The sequence below is a fragment of the Scomber japonicus genome, chromosome 12 (genome assembly GCF_027409825.1).
Source record: "Scomber japonicus isolate fScoJap1 chromosome 12, fScoJap1.pri, whole genome shotgun sequence".
Classification (NCBI taxonomy): domain Eukaryota; kingdom Metazoa; phylum Chordata; class Actinopteri; order Scombriformes; family Scombridae; genus Scomber; species Scomber japonicus.
Window position 1 is genome coordinate 18,299,555 of NC_070589.1, and position 19,373 is coordinate 18,318,927.

The window sequence follows — 19,373 nt, forward strand, 5'->3', positions numbered from 1 at the left end:
AAATGTGACCCCAATCTATTCATAAGTTCAACAATCACCATTCAAACATTTTGCAGTCTTCACATTCTTCACATTACTGGAATGTTCTCCTGTTTTTATGTAACATAGGACCATAGAGTGAGAATGTTTTTTCTCCATTAACCTTAAGAATACTTTTTAAGGACTGATAAGGTATTTAGGAACAGATTTGTAGCTCAGACATTTGGTATAGAAACTAATTATGAAGGAATACTGTGAAGCATCCGCGCATGAACAGTATGTAAGGGTTAGATATTCATTTTTCAATACAAGGAAAGAAATTCTGTATTCTTTCAAGCTCATTTTACAAACTTAGCTTCCATACTGCAGTACACTCGACTCTGCCAACTCTTAATATTCATGCATAACCAACTCATTTCAAAGTTCATCTGCAGTTGACTCCAACAAAAATAAACCTTAACTAAGATGTACTAAAAAAAATCCTGCTCTTTGAGAATAAATATAATCTAGTAGATGGCTTCAAGTCTAATTTAGGCTGTGTTCAGACTGCAGGCAAATCTGATTCAAATCTGATTCCTTCTCAAATCCGATTTTTTAGGCCTGACTGTCCACACTGTAAGTGCAAAGTGTCCAAATCGGATTTGACAGGTTGCTGTGGCAACATCATCGGAGCGGAGGCATCATCTAGTGTGTATTGTGTGATGTCAGCGACAGCAACAACAAACCAGATGTAAGAGAACGGAGCCATGTCCCCAAAGATTAATTAAGAATTTGGTTTCGTCCTCTGTCCAAGGACTGATGTTTTCAACGTCCTCCGTTGCCTCCATTGATATCAGTTAGCAACAACAACAACAACTCGAATAAGCACGGGTCTGGTGTCACATAGAGTGACGTAGAGTATCGTAGAGATGTGGAGAGACGTCACGGACAGTGAAAACTGATTTGAGTGTTTGGAGCTGTTCAGACTCAGACACATCTGTCCAACTGCAATTTGAAACTACCTCCCAAAGGTGGTTTCGATCTGGTTTGCAAAAATCGGATTTCATGTGATTTATGACTGCTCAGACTTCATAAGAGCCATCTGGTTCCAATCTAGATTGGCTGAAAATCAGATTTTGGCTTGCAGTCTGAACGCAGCCTTAAACCTCTCGATCCAGAATGCCTCCCACTAATGGTCGGTTTTCTCTAAATCTCTCCCTTCTTTTAACAAGCATGAAAAAACTTCTGATGAAGTCTGATGAAAAAAATAGTTTGAAAATGGCACAGCCTTCTGCAACGACTGACAAGGTGTTCACAAAGATATTGCTTTATTATAAGGGGCCAAAACATCTAGGAACCAGTTCTTATTTATATTGCTCAACTTTCACCTGAATCTGTTGCCTGTGGTTCTGCAAATGCCTCAGCCACAGACTATTTATTTCCCACACTGTTCTTGCACTACTTTTGGCCTGATAACCACTCTGTTTGGCGGAGGATTAGAGAAGACCTTTAGTGTTTCATGTCTGAGATTATATTTAACATTTCAAAGAGCCTGTGATCTGCCAAACTGCAAGATTTTTTCTTGGCTACTTCCAAGCAATACGAAGCAGACTCTTTCTATCAGACTCTGTACTTTGTGTTATGCTTATTAGCGAAGATTAGCATGCTAACAGCTAAACTAAGAATGTGAAGGTGGTAAACATAAAACCTGCTAAATATCAGTAGCTTTGTGTTTATTTTGGGTCGGCAACTCTCTCTCTCTCTCTCTCTCTCTCTCTGTGCTGTCTATATAAACACCTTGTTCAATCAGCATTTTACATGTGATCTCCATTCACAACACCTGGAAGAACCTTGGTCAGGTGACATGTGCAATCTCATCGTCTGCCTCATCAAACTTTGAAGTGGCCTCTTGGTAGCCAGCAAAGAGAATTCTGGCAATTCCCTAATGGACTTGGATGGCATCACTTATTCAGCAGCCTCACATTCAGTCCAGCACCTGAATTTGGGATAGTTGTCACCCATTTCATGTTGGTTCACTGCATCTTCCCTTGGACTGTCAAAGACCCTGTTCTAAAATACATGAGAACATGAAGGTTTGTGCAATAGACTTTTGGGTGTTTTTACAAACGGTTGTGCAAATAACCCAAGTGACCTAATTCAGACAGCTTGTATGTTATCCTAATTAGTCTCTTTATGAATTCCAGTTACCTTCAAGGATTTATGTAGATATTATTTTTCAAGCAGACAGACAGACACATATTTATGATTTATGTCCAGCCAGCAATTATGGTAAAGCAGCAGCTGTTTCTTTTCATAAGGATTTCTTTCTTTGGCTGCTGACCTCATCACCCTCTCCCTGACCAACTTTGAAACAAAGCTACAGACATCAAAAACAATAAACATGAAAACAAGAGCATCTTGCATCTAGGAATGAGAATTCACTGAACCAAAGTGTGTCCAAATTTGTGTCTAGTACTCTACTATGAATAACCTACTACCTGCACACATCATTTACCAAGAGTACCTACTTAACTGTTGACAGATGGACTCTGCACCCTCGTGGCCAGCTGAGAGATTTGGCTTAGACAAGATGAAGACTGATGAAAACATTATCAAACCTTAATGTTCCTACAACTGCCAACTTGTCAGCTGGGCTCATCAGTTTGCTCTGACACACAGCTGAACAGGAAACAACTGCAACCAGACAACTGGTCAGGCTAACTACAGAACATCAAAACCAAAAGGATATGCCCTCCAAATCCAAGTATTTCCTTACTTTTCCTACCTCACTTGTTAAACCTTTGATCAAGTCATCACCAACCTGCAGTATCACTGACAGATACCTTCAATAATAAGATGACTGATTGACTGGTTTATTTAATTTTCCCAGCCCAGACATGAGACAGAATCAACAACCAAGTCGATCTCAGCACAAATTGTAATAGACAATTTCACAAATTCAAAAAGAGAGGACTTCAAAAGATTCAATTTGCATGACAGAAATGTCTTATTACAGAAGATAGAGTATTAACAGTGTTTAATCTTCTAGAAAGCTTGTCAAAACAAAAATATAATTGAAAAAGCCAACCTAATATCACCTTCAGACAACCAAAACAAATCAAGATGCTTTAACTGAATTATTTTGAATAACGGACTCCTCAGATGCATTCAAGGCCCTCTGCCTTCATGTATTTAATGTATGTGTAATATCTTTGATTTAAATGTAAGGGGAGTTATTTATTGAACTTCCTGTAGTGTATAAAAAACTGGATTCAATTGAAACATGGATCAACTGTGCCTGCCAGAGTGTTCATTGTTTTCCACTGCCAGCACAGAAGCTGTACATATAGCACATTTATAGTAACATGTAAGCCTTTATAGGACTTTAGAGTTGTATCTTTGCCTGGTTTTATTCATCTCCCAGCACTGTGAGAAGTTTTATTGACTACATACTGTAACTTGGCCGAATGCTCTTAGTTCAAGTTGAGATCTGATATTACTTGGCACAGCAGAGTTTATTAGAATATTACTGCACATCTAAATCTCTCTTACAGACAAAAAAGGGAAAAACCATTTAGTTCATTCATCACATGACAAAAAGCTGTGCAGAAAGCATGGACATGCAGAGTATATTAGAGGGGGCAAATTCATAAAAGGCTATTTACAAAAAGAATTAAATAATGAGCAACGACTACTTTTGCAACACTCTTAAAGGGATATTAAAATGTATTTTAAAACAAACCCATGACTAAGGTTGGTTCAAACACTGCATGATGATGAATTACTTAATGTTACATGCAAAGAAAAATGACATTTCAGTAAATTCTCCTCATATGTTAATCAGCCCAATCCTCACCTACTGTAGCCCTCTGACTGACATCCTCACTTACAGAAGCTCGGCTTAATACTGCTGACAAAGATTCACTTCGACTGGCTGCATGGCTGTCTCTTTCGCCTACATATTTGTCTCTTACCACCTCTCCATAGAAAGCATAATTGCTTCAGTAATAACAGGCAAGAAAAATATGCTGATATTATACAGTTCAGATACTATTACTGTGTGCCAACAAATTAGTTTAATATAATACACATATATCATAATATTGAAGTTTGGAGACATCATGCATTTAAGCAACACATTAGTTTTAGATACAGTGTATTAGACACTGGTTTATAAAAGACTTTATAAGGTAAATATTACTTCATGCCTTCCCTCCTTCCCTCCAAAATATTTTTTTTTAAAAGAGCTTGAACTTCAACTATTTGCCTAAATACATAAACATTTAGTGGGCAGTTAACATTCAATATTCATGTAAATGTAGCTGCATTCACTATCCTCATACACCTGTTGAGCAAATGTAACATAAAACACAAAGAAAGGAAATATGTGCACTATTAGTATTAAGTGTCACTTCAATGTCTGACATTAATAACACAAACACAATGACAGCATCACAGCTATAGTTAATGCAGATCAGTTTGATGCTAGAAAACAGATTAGAATTTAGAAAACACTGAACGCACCTCTTTGACTTCTTGTTACGCCCTTCATTTTGAGCATCATATCGTCGTTATCATGTAGCTTGTGGGGGATGAAGATGCACGCCTTTTCACAACTTTATTACTAAAATAAACAACTTTGAAAGACGTTTGGCGGGACCCACTTTACATGGGATGTGCGATGCCAATAATAGTCCCCCACCGAACTTCACTTCTCCGCCAATTAGTTCCGTCACTTACAGTCACTTTATTTCGCGTAAACTACTAATACTAATACTAATAGGAATTATCTGTCGGCTACACTCAGAAACATGATGAGGTACTGAGTATCACACTGGATGTAGCAGGAATAACATACATGTATTTATAACCCAGAAAAGGGGCTCTTTCTCTCTTGGAGGCCAAACAGACAGATACTCAAGCCCTTTTTGAGGTCTATCTATACACAGGCTTGGTGGACAGTTGCAGGTTGTTCAAATGGAAAGGGCCATCCTTTATAAAACTGTGGCTACAAGTCTCAGTGGAGGTTTGGTGAACCACTGAAATATACAATAATGGCTCAAGTGAGATGTGTGTTAGCCCTGTGGTAAACTACAAACAAACAACCATCTCTTTTTGGTGTCTGCTGCTCCATGAGTAGATGGAAGGATGGATACTGAGATCTTCCTGTTTTACTGGCTTCCCTGTCCACAAAATGCTGGCCAACAACATATTGTCTATATATTACCTAAATCAGAAAATGTAAATGGTATGTGGGTCTTATGTGTGCAAATATATCTTAACACACTTTTTCATTTAAGTGAATAGGAAAGTGTGTCCAAACTTTTGACTAGTGCTTCATATTAAGGACCCAAGTTTTTCTCTCCCAAATCCTAATTTAGCAGTTATTAATTATTTCTCTATGATTTTTGATGTTGTGCCCAGTCTAGAGAAGTTATGAGGAGAAATGTAGATGGCTGCAAATCACTTCTGAAATATCCACATTTTATCATAGCTCATTATGTGGGGCTGAAGCAGGTGAAATCAAGTGTGGAAACAAGCAATGAGACAGGAATAAGGTAGGAACAAAGTATTTATTATAAGGTATGGAAGAGGGAATGCAGGTCTGGAAAAGCTTCGACTGATAACTGGTGCTCGGGCTGCTAGCTGGGAAACTGGGGCTGAGACTTGGGTTCAAAGCTGGGAACATGGGGCTTAGGCAAGCTGGGGCAAGAGGAGCAGGTCCACAGCAGAATCTGTGGAAGCTGGGTAGAGCAGAGTTCCAGGGCATGGAAGCAGAGCTGACAAGACAAGGGACAGGAGACAGGGATGGGAGCCAGAGCAGATGGGACTGCAGGCAACAAGAGACAAGGTCAGGCTCAGAAAAACAGGCAACAACAAGAAAACTGATAAACGCAGGAGAAAATGCCTTGAAGCGTAGACTGAGCAGAGGCTACGATCTGGCAGGGCTGGATTGGAATGGGTTGCAGCTCTGCTCTGACTCCAGCACACCTGTCTCCACTCACACAATCACACACACAGGGAAAGAGAGGGAGAGAGAGCCACTGGGAAAATTGCAACAGGTAGGGAGACACAGGACTGAGGCAGGAATCATGACACATTGGTATGTAAACCAACAATATGACACCTTGATAACACAATGTATGTGAGTGGCTGTATTTCCTGTCTAGTGCTCAGAATCACACTTGCGACAAACTGTCACAGATTTCTCTCTCCCGCAGCTTATTACCTGGATTCATATTTCTGGGGAGACAAACAATAAATAAAACAGAGGCAAATTGAACGATGGTTTGACATTTGTTGGCACACTGATATTGGAGTGAGTGTGATATGTGGTGTAATGTTGAAGGTTTATTTCAACAGATTTGATAAGCATCAGTAGACTCTCACTGTCAAAACAGACACTGTAAACAAAAATGTGTACAATTTTCTTTTGAATAATTTGATTATGTCTTTCATATTTGTCAGATGGATAACCCAGTGTGCTAAATTATCAAAACTAATCAAAACAAAAGTTTTGAAATTAAGCCTGCCGTTTTTCACATAGAAGTTTATATTGCCCTTTAAAAAAACAGTATGTAAGACACCTATACTCAAAGGTCAAAGAATGGAGAAATTATAAGGATAAGGAAAGAAAAACAGAATTAATTAATGAAAGAATGTAGCTCTTAAATAGCAGCTAACTAATAAATAGCAGTTCAGTTGAGATTATTACTAAATCTGCAATGGCTCATATAGCAGCAACACATCTTTGAGATTCACATACAGCAGCAATCCAAGTGAAATATTACACAGTACTATGAATCTTAATGCAAAATAATTTTAGCTGGAAAAATAGCGTATAGCGCCCTGATCAACCCCCACCATTCACCCTCTCCCCCTGCTTACCCTCCTCTTCTCTCCTCTGACGACTGTACTGTCAACAAGCCTGCGATCTTAAAGTTAAGCCTGCCTCAATCTTCTCTGTCACATTCACTTCACTCCCCGATATGGCTTGAGGACAGGGCATCAGTTCTGGTGTCTCATGGCCCACTACCCTTTCTCTCAGGTTTATATAGGAACTTGAGCCCTATGAATTCATCTCCTCTACAGCTGCAGCAGGCTTGAGAAATTCCATAAGGCATTATCTGAGTCAGGCAACTGATTTATGCAGCAGCGGGCTGCTTTATGATGCCATACAATACCAAATTAAATCTTCCAAGATAAAGGGCATAATGCTGCAACAAAAGCATCTCACACGGAAATTTTCTGTTGCAGTTTTTCATGAGCGAGCAAATGACTGCAAGAGAGGTGGCGATGCTGAGGGCTCACTTGGGATTTCAATGACACTGTTTGCCTCCCTCTTTTTAAAAACAGCAACATATAATGGAAAAACAACTACTTCTAATAATGAAGTGAATAACCTCTGACCCAAGCCAGATAAGTTTGAAATGGCCTTTTTGTTTCCTTTTTCCTCAGGGTACTCAGATGAAACATAGAGAAGCATCTGGGCTCATTTTAACACCAGCAGGATTACTGGGCCATCCTGTACAGAGGGCCTAGTGTCTCTGAGGAGTGAGGAGTAAGAGTGCAGGAGAGAGTCCAGGATATTAGAGAACTTGTAGCATGGATACAAGTATGACGTGTAAGACAGAGTAGAGTGGGATTTAACCTTTGCTTTAATAAGGCCTCTTGGGTGTGCCTACCAGCTCTTTGTTGCTTTTTCCCCAAAAAAGTGGAGAGAGATAAAATCTCTCTTCTGTGAAACGTAGGGACAGTTTGAGTAAAGGAAAAAAAGGATGACAGTATAGAGATGATGTGTCAGACAAGAATGGCAAGTAGCCCATGCTTAATAAATACAGGGAGACAAAAACATCTCATTATATATGCTGTTTTTTATCCTGTCACATCAATGAATGATTGATCAATGTGGAGCACATGGGGATGTTATATGTGGATCAGAGGCTTTTTCATTTTGTACTATTTTTGTGTCCATGCCTTTAAATAAATATTGATGAACTAAGTTGTTTTTTATCCAAGGTAATGTGACATAACCCATACAAGCTAAAGCACAGTGTATTGACATGTCTGCTCATGCTGGTGTCCTACTTTTATGAGCATGTGACTGGATGTTTTAGTGATTCGCAAATCCAATCAGACTATTAATGCCTTCATGTAAGTGGGTGATGGGTGATGCACATTGAACTCATTGGTTTGCATCTGCTCTCAGCCATAGAATTGCATAAACATAAGTGTCTGGCAACAGACAAGAGCTGACAGCATGTCATGTTTTTTGCACAGAGTAGTGAAGCAGAGCCTGCTCCTGGTTAAAATCCTTGATGATGCAACTGCTGAGCACAAAGGTTAGCCAGAGAGATGCACAGAGCAGAATTACAATCTTGCTGATTAATATGCAAAAGTATCATTATTTTATATTTGATGAATTAGTTGTGATTGTTTCAACACTTTGCTTTTTCATTTTCTCTTTTTCTTGTCCTCGTGAGAAAGGCTTCTCTGTACTGCCCCAAGAGAGCTTTACATAAGACTTGACTACTGAAGGCTGTTAGGAGAAGTTTCTTAAACTTGTAAATTTAACCCTTGCGTTGTATTATGGTCAAATTTGACCAATTTAAAATCTCCCACTTTCAAAAAAGACATGGTTTTTTATCTGACTGCTTCAAAGCTTCATGAATTTGTCAGCTCATGGCATCATTTTCACTTCATATCAAGTGTTTTATTCAGGAAATCTGGTCATCCTGCAGGTGCAAACCATCAAACACATGTACTTACACACCACAAACATGCACGCACACACACACACACACTCACAGACAAACACAAATTGCTGCCCCTCTCCTTTCCCTCTAGACTCTGAAGAAAAGATAGAAATTCTGTTGTGTCTGTGTGAACCTGTTAATTTGGTTTTGTCTGGCTCCTTGGATGTGAACGTCTTGGTTTCTGATATCACAGCATGCAGACTGATTTTATGACATCAACTCCCCCCTTTCGCCCCTTCTCTCTATCCTCTCACTCTCTTAGCTCTTTGGATATATTCCCCTATGATTATAAATAGATTCTAATTAGCTCCTCCAGCCATGGGCAATAGAATTCTTCATCAAGTAGGGACTGCACTCAGAAGCCTTTATACATTAAAGCTTGTGCAAAAGTCAGAAGAATAGCAAATCCCCCCTGCCTCAATTTATTTTTTTTCTGCAAAGCGTGGATTAATTTTCCAGTATTTTATCAGTTCAAAAATAATTCGGGGCCACAATCAATTTCAAGTTATAAAAGGACTAAGAAAGGTCAGCTTGACCTTTTGACTGAAAGTCACACACAATATCAGAAGAAACTGATATAGAACAAAGTAATAGAATACAATAGTGTTAAAGAATAAATGTGTTCAATTAATTAAAAAGAGAAAAGAATACATTTCAGGATTTTAGAGCTGCCAGGCACCACTGAAATGAGGTGAATGACCCTCATTTCAACCACGGTCTCCTCATCAATTAATTGATTCATTTGTTTATTCCTCTGATTCCTCAATTCAGGGTATCTGTTGATACACAAAATCAGTGCTCTGTTTTTCCCACATGAAATCATATCACTTATATATCACTATAAAAAAAGACATGAAGTCAGGACTTGCTGTGGCACAAAAGCTGAACTGGCAGCCCACCATGAAAGACTGAATGGTCACTCATGAGAACCTGAATTTAATAAAGACATTGTTAATGAGAATGTATTTAATGTGTTCTGTTGTGTCGTGGATGACTGCCGATCCAATTAATGAAGTGTATGCCTGTACCGAATTCCTATTACTTGTAACTGAATAATTTAATAAAACCATCTCTTCATAACTTCTAATACATTGGATACATTTTCTTATTTTGCTGAGACCTAAAACTTTCATTTTCTACTTTTATCCACTTTACTCAAAGCTTTTCAAGACCAAAGACTTTTGATTTCTGCAATATCACTCAGTCTTTCTTTGTCTTTTTCTCACATCCACTCATCCAGTTTTACGTGTTTAATTTACATCAATCAGACAAACTCCTTCAAGAAGTTTAATTCTTAAAAGTTCACATTTTTGTTCTTTAATTAGACTCATAAAAACCTCTCTATTTAAAGGTAACAGTCATTCCACACTGAGTTTAAACTCCCAGTTGTCAGAAGAAATTATGATGCAAATTTGTCTCTGAAATATTTATCATTTTATCTCTTTGAAATTAAAGATTAAAACAGATTCCCTTTCCTGAATCCTTTTGAAGTTTGTGTACTCTCTGTGGTTTTTCAGCACTCACACTGAGCCTAATTTTTTAACAACATACTAAAGTTTTGAAATGTGTTCTGTGTGTAACGATGGAAGATAATTAGTTGGCTGTGCAGTGAATTAATATGAGCTGAATTAGACAATACCTGTTCTTCTACAGACAAAGAGCCCAGCCAGCATCTGGTTTCATGTTTCTCCTCTATTATATTAATATGATCCATCTGCTCACCTGCCAGCTGTCTGTCCTATTATTCTGCAACTTCCAATGCAGCTCCTTTTTGTCCTACCCTGAGCAGCATCAGTGCTTTGTCACTAAAAGCTTCCTGTAAGAAATATACAGGGAAACTGAAAAGTAAGGTGATTGTTAACCTGAAACTCTGATGTTATCAGCAACTGCAAAATAATGATCTGATATTTCTACAGACGATTTTGAGCCTGACTGCATGGTTCACATCAGTTTTCAGTGCTGGTATACATCTTTTAAAAATGTGGATAGTTGTGCATTATCCCATGCTTCACATGTGCATCACATGACAATTTACAGCATTTGCAGACCTATATAATGTTCATTATATTGCATGAATGGCATGAATCTAAATCACCATAGGGAAAACAACCACCAACAGAAAGCAATTATTTGTGAGACAAGCTAGCTGAACCACTGCATTTCAAGACTTTACTAACACCCACATGATGGCTTGCATGGCTAACAGTTGCATAGGTCATTACCCTCAAAATAGCTTATTTTATCTTGCAGTCACAGTGCCTTGGTATTTTCTTGAAATTAGTCCTTAATGCTGATAGCCAAAGGGCATCAATTAAGCTCAACATCCAGGAAAGAGTTCCTTGAGCATTTATCCACTCAGCATATAATTATGTCTTATTTTGCTGCAATCACTCATTGTATTAAAACACATTTGTTTGCTAATAATTATATAAATCTACATCAAAAATTGAAATCATACATATAGTGTTAAGCACAACAAGTGGGGAAAGTCTCAGAAATGTTTACATAGGTGAAGTAAGTTCATATGGATTTACCTTCCACTACATGACTCAACATCAACCAATACATACTGAACTTAGTGGAACACATTGAGTTTTTGTTTGTGTTATAGTACTTGCATAAGCTCAGTAAGGACATACTTATAGGCTTATTGAATCTGTATTCTTTCACTGGGTTCAATGCTGCTCCACTGGCCTTTTCAACCTGGCAAAAGAGATATAAAAAGAGCAATAGTCTGAGAATAACAGTCTGGCTGCATTTTTCATGTTGAATAATAATGGCCAATTTGATCTGATTACTCCATGTGTTCAAGCGACCCAAGTGTTTTATAAAATAGAGCCATACTGCCCTCTGTCTGTAATAAGCCAAAATTGTTCTTCTATAACCCAAACAAATAACATTTTAATATTATTTCAGAAAAGAGTGCTGGTTTAGTCTTTGTTTCCATGTGTTGATTTTGTGATTTAAATGAGAAGTTGTTAAGTCTTACATTGTAATTTATACAGGTCCCTTATAATATAAAGAACTGTTTTATGAATCTATACCCGAAAATACAAATGGGAACTTTTTGTAACATACACATCCATTTTTGGAGTTTTTCATGTTTAATTGTTGCATAAATATGAAATAAGCCAAGGGTTGGTTGGCTGTAATAGGCCTTTATCATGGAAGACATTTTGGCATAAAAAGAAAAGGCACACGTGTAAATAATAAAAAATAATGATGGCTGAGGTTTATTTTGCTGCTTCAGTTTCAGGGTCCTGGTATTGTGCAGGTGGCTCACTGTCACAATAGACACAGGCATTGTTAATATTATTAGTAACACCTGTGCATTCCCTACCATGACTAGTCAAAATGTCTGCTGTGAAAAAAGGCCCATTTAAGAATAAAACAAACATATAATGATATAAGACAAATCTTTACAAATTGGCCTAAATTGAGTTCCAGTTCCAACATAAAATAATTTATTACAAAAATATCAATTCTCAACTCGATATCAAGTATTGAGTCACATTTGGCAGTAACAGTCTTGAGTCTATGGACCTATCTCTATTAGCTTTGCCATGTAGGAAATAAGGGCCACATTTAGGGTCACAAAGCTAACAGCAGCTTTGTGTGTTTCAAGGTAATTAGGTCAATGGTGGTTAGTGGTGTAAAAGTACACCCGCTCCAAGGTCATAATTTAGAAAGTGACACCTGTACGTGCAGTGTTTCACGCTTCACTGTTGTCAAGCAACACTGCTGACTAGAAATTTGACTTTTGATGCCATAAAGCTGTCCATGATACTACACAGTGTCTCATTAAATAATTAACTACATATATGAAGACTACACAGTCATTATAGATGTTAATAACATATTATTTTCTCTTCATGAAACATTGCTGGCGAATTATGTGATAAATAAACAGTTTTTGTGCATAAACCAATTATTATTGAAACAAGTAAGTTTTAATGCTGGGTTTGTTTATTTCCTAACCCTGCATTTTCAGCCATGCAGAATAGCAAAGAAAAAGAAGAATAAGAAAAAAGACCATATTGTTTTAGGCACTTTGCTTCATTCTGTAAACATATATGGGCCAATTCTTATTATGTTTCCTGCTTTTGCTGAAAGGCCACAGCATACTGAAAGGGGTTGCTGAAATATAGGCCTACTTGAAGTGTTTTTACCAGGCCCATATGACATATTTTATACACTAGTTGGCTTTACTTAAAATCTCCTTTGCTCCTCTTTTTCTCTGTTTTACTTTCCTTCATTTCAGTAGTTATAGTTTAGTTTACTACCCTTGACCCTTTATGAAACTTAGACCAGTATCACGATTCTCCCAAAAGACATTCCCTCAGTTGATGTATGATGAAGACCCTTTGGTGTCTATTTGGTTTGATATCTGCTGACTGAGCCGCATAACTGGAGGCATCTCCGTTCAAGTTTCTCCACTCGTTTTACTTATACAGATTTCTTTCCCTCATCCATCAGTACTGCAACATGATATGCTTTGCTTGTCTCCACATCATTCACATTAATTAAAAATAATAATGAATTGCATACACTGTTTGACTTGAGTCATAATGTCCAGCAGGAGGCGCTCATAGTCTAGGTAAGAGGTGCCAAGGCTTACCATTTAAAGGAATAGGGCTGTGTTTATTTCCAGTCAATATTATGACCGCTACACTCGAAGAAACTCAGTAAGTTAAAACTGTACAAAAGCCCCAAAACAGCAAAATGCAAATAAATACGCAACACCAACTGACTCTTACATATTATGTATAGCCGCTGGAAGTCGACCCCTGGGGGCTTTTCCGAAATTTAACCCCTGCATGTACAGTATGTCTGCCAGTTTGCAAACCACCTCTACTAAACACCTAATGTCTGCAATGCCTGCATCAGTGTACGCCCATGTGTTTGTCTGAGAAAGAAAAAAGGGGGAGAGAGGAGACGTTGTCATGGGCTAGCTTGCTATTTGGTTGTGTGCTATTTGAGTGGGTGCTATCAGGACGAGCCCTGATCCACCACGTCGCGTATTAAAGTTAATCTATCGCTGTGTTTTCCACTGGAGAAGGCTGATGATGCCTGTTTGGAGTCACTACAGCTGCTGCTTCTGCTGGCAAAGATTTGCATGAGCTGTAGCATTAAGGGCTGGCAATCCCCATCCAACCCGGCTTCAATCCGGGCTCCATCTTTTTTAGCCCTCCTAGTCATTATTTTATTTACTAAATGCCCATATCCCTCCGCAGGGTCAGAGAGTATTTTGAAGAAATTGACTAATGGTTTGCGTTGTGTTTTTGCCATTACTTCTCATCGATGTTATTCAACATTTTCTGCATTCACGAAACGTCCTCTTGGCGGCGAGTCACACCGATTCGGGAGGGTTTATCTGTCGTAGTTGTGGAAGGAGGAGGTGGATCTACTTTTTGAGGAGCCTAGAGGGGGCTGTGCTTCGGTGCCACTTATCATTAGATATGGCCACCGTTATGGAGTACACCGAAGCGTCATCTTCAACTTAATTTTGTGATATTTCATAGTCATCTCGCAGTTCGGTCAGTGTGGCAGGCGGAGCGTTGTTTTTTTAGAAAGCTAATGTTTGTTTTTACGTGTCCTGGGAGGCGGCGGTTACTGCGTGGCAGTCCTAACTGTGCGCTCGGTCCCGCAGCTTGTCGCAGCTGAAGAAAATAGGACCAGTTGCCAACCAAGCGGTCGGCACTCAACATTTGCGTTGCGCGTCGCTGTACATTTTTTGTGGATCCCCACCGTAAAGTTTCAGTTTCGGAGTGCTGACTGTTGCGACCGCTTTGGATTTTTTGGGCTTTGTTTTTTAAATGTTAATGGTAAAATTGTTGGCCGTAGACTTGGGTGGCTAACACCAACTAGCTATATAACCCGAACTCGTGCGACGACAGCTGTCATTGGAGAAAGGAAAGTGACCCCCCCCTTCTCCATACACACATACACATACAAATGCATGTGCCAGTGAAGCGGTTTTCTATTGGATTTACATCAGCTGTTTTTCCATCAAATGGGCAAAGTTGGGAATAACCTTGCAACGTCGGAATATCATGATATGCGTTATGCATTTTTGAGAACTGCGGTGTTGCTTCATTGGAGAGAGGCTAGCTAGCTCAAATTAGCTCGCTAGCTAGCTGGTTGATAAAAGTGCGACGTTTCACCCCCCTCCAGTATTTTGGACATGAAGAGGATAATTCGCTATTCATAGGGCTGGAAGGTAAGCCTTAAATGAGAAGTTTAATTGTCTGTAATGTAAGCTAGAGTTGTTTGGCATGCACCTTTCTGAAGCAAAGCTGAGCCAACATTATCCATCTCCAGTCTGATGTTGGGGGTTTGTCGCCGCCTTGGTTTTCATGACTCAGACTATTCAACGGAACGGAGTATTCAATAGAGGGGCTCATGGATGCTATATAATGAGAAATGTGTGGCGGTGGTTAACTATTTTCACCTCCTAACACAATATACTCACCATACAGTCACACACAACTAACATTACACGGCAACGAAAAGCCTAAACCAAAGCTTACGTCATTGTACAGCGTATCATTTTCACTTTTTGTGTAGCATTGTAGTTCCCCAACACAGTTCCGTTTCATTGAATAGACCGAGCCTTTGTGTGTGTGTGTGTGTGTTAATGCTCATCCACTGCCTTGTACCCCAGTTGGAAGTTGTCTCACGGATAGTGTAGTTGTGGTTCCCCGTTAAGTTTACCACCATCCCAAGTCTGCAACATTTAACTCAAGCTGCGGGGAAACAAAAGGCTGAAGCATCAATGTTTGGTGTTTTGGCGTAGGCGTTAGTTGGTACGCTGAGTTGGCCAACTAACTGCAACCATAGGTAGGTTAACCTGTTTGCTATGTGAGGCACTTTCAAAGTTGTCTGCCTTAATGTCTCTCAAAGTCAAGTCGAAGCTGCTATTGTGAGACAAACATGAACATCGGGTGTCATTTCTTTCTGCCTTTTTTCTGCCTCATTCACGCGATCCCCTCTTGTTACTTTTGTATGTGGTCGCCGAAGAAAGGCGACAGAGTTCAACACAACAGGCTAGCAGCAGCTATCGTTAGCTGTGTGCAACTGCTTTGTGCCCAAGCTTGAGTTAACAAAAGCTAACGTTAGCATCTCTCCAATTGTGCCCGTGGTGGTCGTGACTGCCTAGTAGTCACCGGATCCTAACCTCAGATGCCCCAACAATCAACGTTTTTCCTCATCACTATCAGCTGATGCTAACCTGGTTGAAAACCTGGTTAGTAAAATGGTCCTTATCCAACTAATTACATCACCACTTGCAGTGTTTCAGGGAACAGTGGAAGTCCATTTTTCTTATTTAAGGATTTGTGATTAAACTCATAATGGCAGAATAACTGTACTGTACTGACCGTCTAACCCCTTTAATGACTTATATTTCTTGTGTTATTGGACCACCATCTGTTCAAAGAGCCTGGAGGTAGGTGGAGGCCAATATAGACATAAGAGAAAAAGATAATTACCCTGAATAGGCAGTGAAAGATGGTGTCAGTTCCACTACATCTAACCTCCAAAAGCATTGATGTCTAAGTAATAATGGTTTAATGTAACACTGCTAGTTAAGAAGCAAATTTATGTAATGTGGGGCAGCAACACCTTAGCACGGACATTGTAATGTACAAATGTCGTCTTGCTAATGTTACAAAATGCGATGAGGCAAATAAGGCTAACCAGTAACCATGGTCTATTACTTTACTGCAAAAGAAAACTAGCTAAGTTGATTTTCTTCTGTATCATATTAAAGATTTGTCATAATTTAGTCTGATACATTATGTCACAGAGTGCCTTGTGTGCATTTTTTTAAGAAGACAAAAGTAACTGTTAAAATTAATATTGTTGGGGGTAAAAAAAAACAAGCCTTGGTGGTATTTGGAAATAGTTTACTTACTATATGACTGATGTGGGGCAAAAACATATACCCTGTTTGTCTATTCTTTTGCCACACAGGGTGGCTCATAGGGGGAAAAAAATTAAGAACACGACTGTAAGCATGTGAAAAATGAATGTGTAATATCAATTAGGTTTAATTTCAATCGTTAACAATTTATTAGAGCATATTTATAACCAAGCACAGCAAGGCTCTACAAGGGTGTAATGATATTTTCACATCTGTAATACTGCATCACTGCCTGGTCACAAGACTCAATTAACCATAAAACCTTTCATGTCGCTATACAATCATGAAATAGAAATCATGGATGAATGGATGAGTAGTGCCACTGTTAAACTATTGAGTAGTATTAATTTGTGTACTTTTTTAGAAATGGTCATAAGTTATTCTACGAGGCTGTAGAGTCAAATTTATCTGACTATTCCAAAATCCACTCACAGAAACATAGCCCTGATATAGCATGAGTTTATCAAGCAGTTATAGCTGATATGTTAGCGACTGTGTACTTACACATCCACACAGACACATACCAACATGAACATCCTATTGAGACTTACAGAATACCTGAGAAAGTGCGTATAGTCCACAACCACAATCATTAAAGTTTTGCGCATAAGATGGAAGAAAAAGGACTCGAAGCTTAAAAACAGTTCAGGACAATAAAAAGCTAAGCAGAAATGCATTCATTATCAACAGGGTGCCCATTTTCCATTGCGTGCTCGGCAGTGGGCAGGTAGCATACAGTTAGCTTGCCTTGAAACGGCAAAAAACTAAACAATCTCCACAAACCCCTCGTCAAGCAACAGGTTAGCTCTCACTGATGAACAAAACACTTGATTTGCATGCTTTGCTTGCAGCACAGAAGGTCTCACTGCATTTCTGTGTAGAGAGAGACTTAATGGTTACAAGGCATACATGTTAAAGCAGTTTGCACAACACAGGAAAACATCACAGAAATCTGAACACATGAGAAACATAAAAATGCAGATGCATACGTAGAGAGCCCGAGAGGGTCACTGAATGGTTAGAGTATGAAATTGATTAAATTCATATGCTATTGTTTTAACAGGCACCAGATCTCACCCCAACTGAACACCTATGGGAGATTTTGAACCAATGTGTTGGCCAATGCTCTGCACCATAAGCATCCAAAGAGCAGATAAGGGGAATATCTATTGGAGGAATGGTGGTCATTCCTCTTTATTAGGTGGATTTACTGGTTCAGGAGGCTAGTGGAGCCGTAAAACCTTTATTAAAAACATAATGCTGTTTTTTTTTTTTTTTCTTTAACTCATTACCCATCTGCGACTTAACTTGAAGTGTAGGGCTCTGTACAGTTGGGTTTCATTGCATCAAAAAGGGCCAGAAACCTATGCTGTGGTATGCTATGGTGATGGCCAGCAGTAAACATTATGTTGTTGTGCCTAGTGATCTTTGGAGACTTCATTGTGTTGAATTAAGTCATACAGGCTGGAATCCAAAAGCCAGCCCCTGTGTTAGACTTCAGATTGCATCAGGATATGTGAGTGAAATGCGTAGTTGCATGCGTTTTCCTGGAGCTTGGTAGCAAGTGGTGTTTTTTAAGTGTTGAAGCGAACTCCAACAGAGTCATATCTAACGACCAAACAATTCGGAAACAATAGAAATATTTCTTTCTTCTGGTTGTATCTGTGGTAAGTTAGGTGCTGAAGTGTTTTTGCATTTTTGAATGCAAACAGACAGCGGATTATTTGGCTTTTGCCGTCCACACACATTCAAACAAACTGATAACTTACCAGGAGCCTCATTATTTACTCTTATTTTCCACAAGGCCCTCTCCTTGTTGCTCCTGTCTTTTTACAATTGTGAAGAAGAGTAACAGAGTTTTTTTTTCATTTTCAACCCATGCGATCTTTGCCTCAGTTTGGATGAGGGTTCGATGATGTGGGGAAACTCATGGATCACTGTTTCCTGTATGTAACATTTCAGTGAAAAGTCAAGGCGCTTCATCACATTTTTGCATAAGTCCTGTAAATCCAATGTTGCCATGAAGCAGTCCTTTCTTTAACTGATGTGCAGCATTGCCCACAATGGCTTAATTCAAACAGAGACGGTATGGGGATTAGAGCTGCAACTAATTATTATTTTCATATTCGATGAATCTACTGCTTATTCTTTCAGTCATTTTGTCTATAAAATGTCAGAAAATGAATGAAAAATGACCATATCCCAGAGACTAAAGTGATGTTTTCAGTTTACTACCATAAATGACAAAAAATATAATAAATTCTTTTGAGAAGCTGAATCCAGCATATTTTTAGCCGCAAAAGTGACTAAAATGCTTGATCAATGTTTTCTGTAAAGAGTAGGAGTGTAGCAATACAGTCAACTCATAATTCAGTTTGTTAGATGATACAGAGCTCAGTGTGTACGCACACAGTATATTACACAATGAAAGAATTAAAATAAACAAATTAGAGTTCTTATTTATTCCTGCTTCAGTATGTCAATTTACAAAAACTATTCTGAAATGATTTCCTTGTTTCTTACTTTTTTTCCCTTATTCTTTTTGCAAATGCAAAAATAAAACATCAAAAACCTTAAAATACTTCAAAATGTTTATCTGCCCTCTTTAAACTAAATTGAAAAATAAGCATGCCCTAAATCAGAATATCTTTACTGAATAAACAACATAAAGATGAGGTGTAGCGTAAACTTTACATAAAAAGCTATTTAAAAAAAACCTCAAAAAACGTGAGTTG

General features: G+C 38.6%; 1 protein-coding gene across 14 annotated transcripts in view; it reads left to right on the plus strand.

Moving 5' to 3' along the window:
* The first annotated feature begins 14,159 nt into the window (after window positions 1–14,159).
* Window positions 14,160–19,373, plus strand: part of kmt2cb (lysine (K)-specific methyltransferase 2Cb) — an 84,344-nt gene continuing 79,130 nt past the window's right edge. For 12 of the 14 annotated variants that reach the window (XM_053330121.1, XM_053330127.1, XM_053330126.1 and 9 more), the window contains exon 1: window positions 14,160–14,934. The gene's annotated coding sequence lies outside the window, so the exon portion shown is untranslated. Of the gene's footprint in view, window positions 14,935–15,848; window positions 15,961–19,373 lie in introns of those variants that run through there. The other 2 variants (XM_053330123.1, XM_053330124.1) reach the window with 2 other exon arrangements.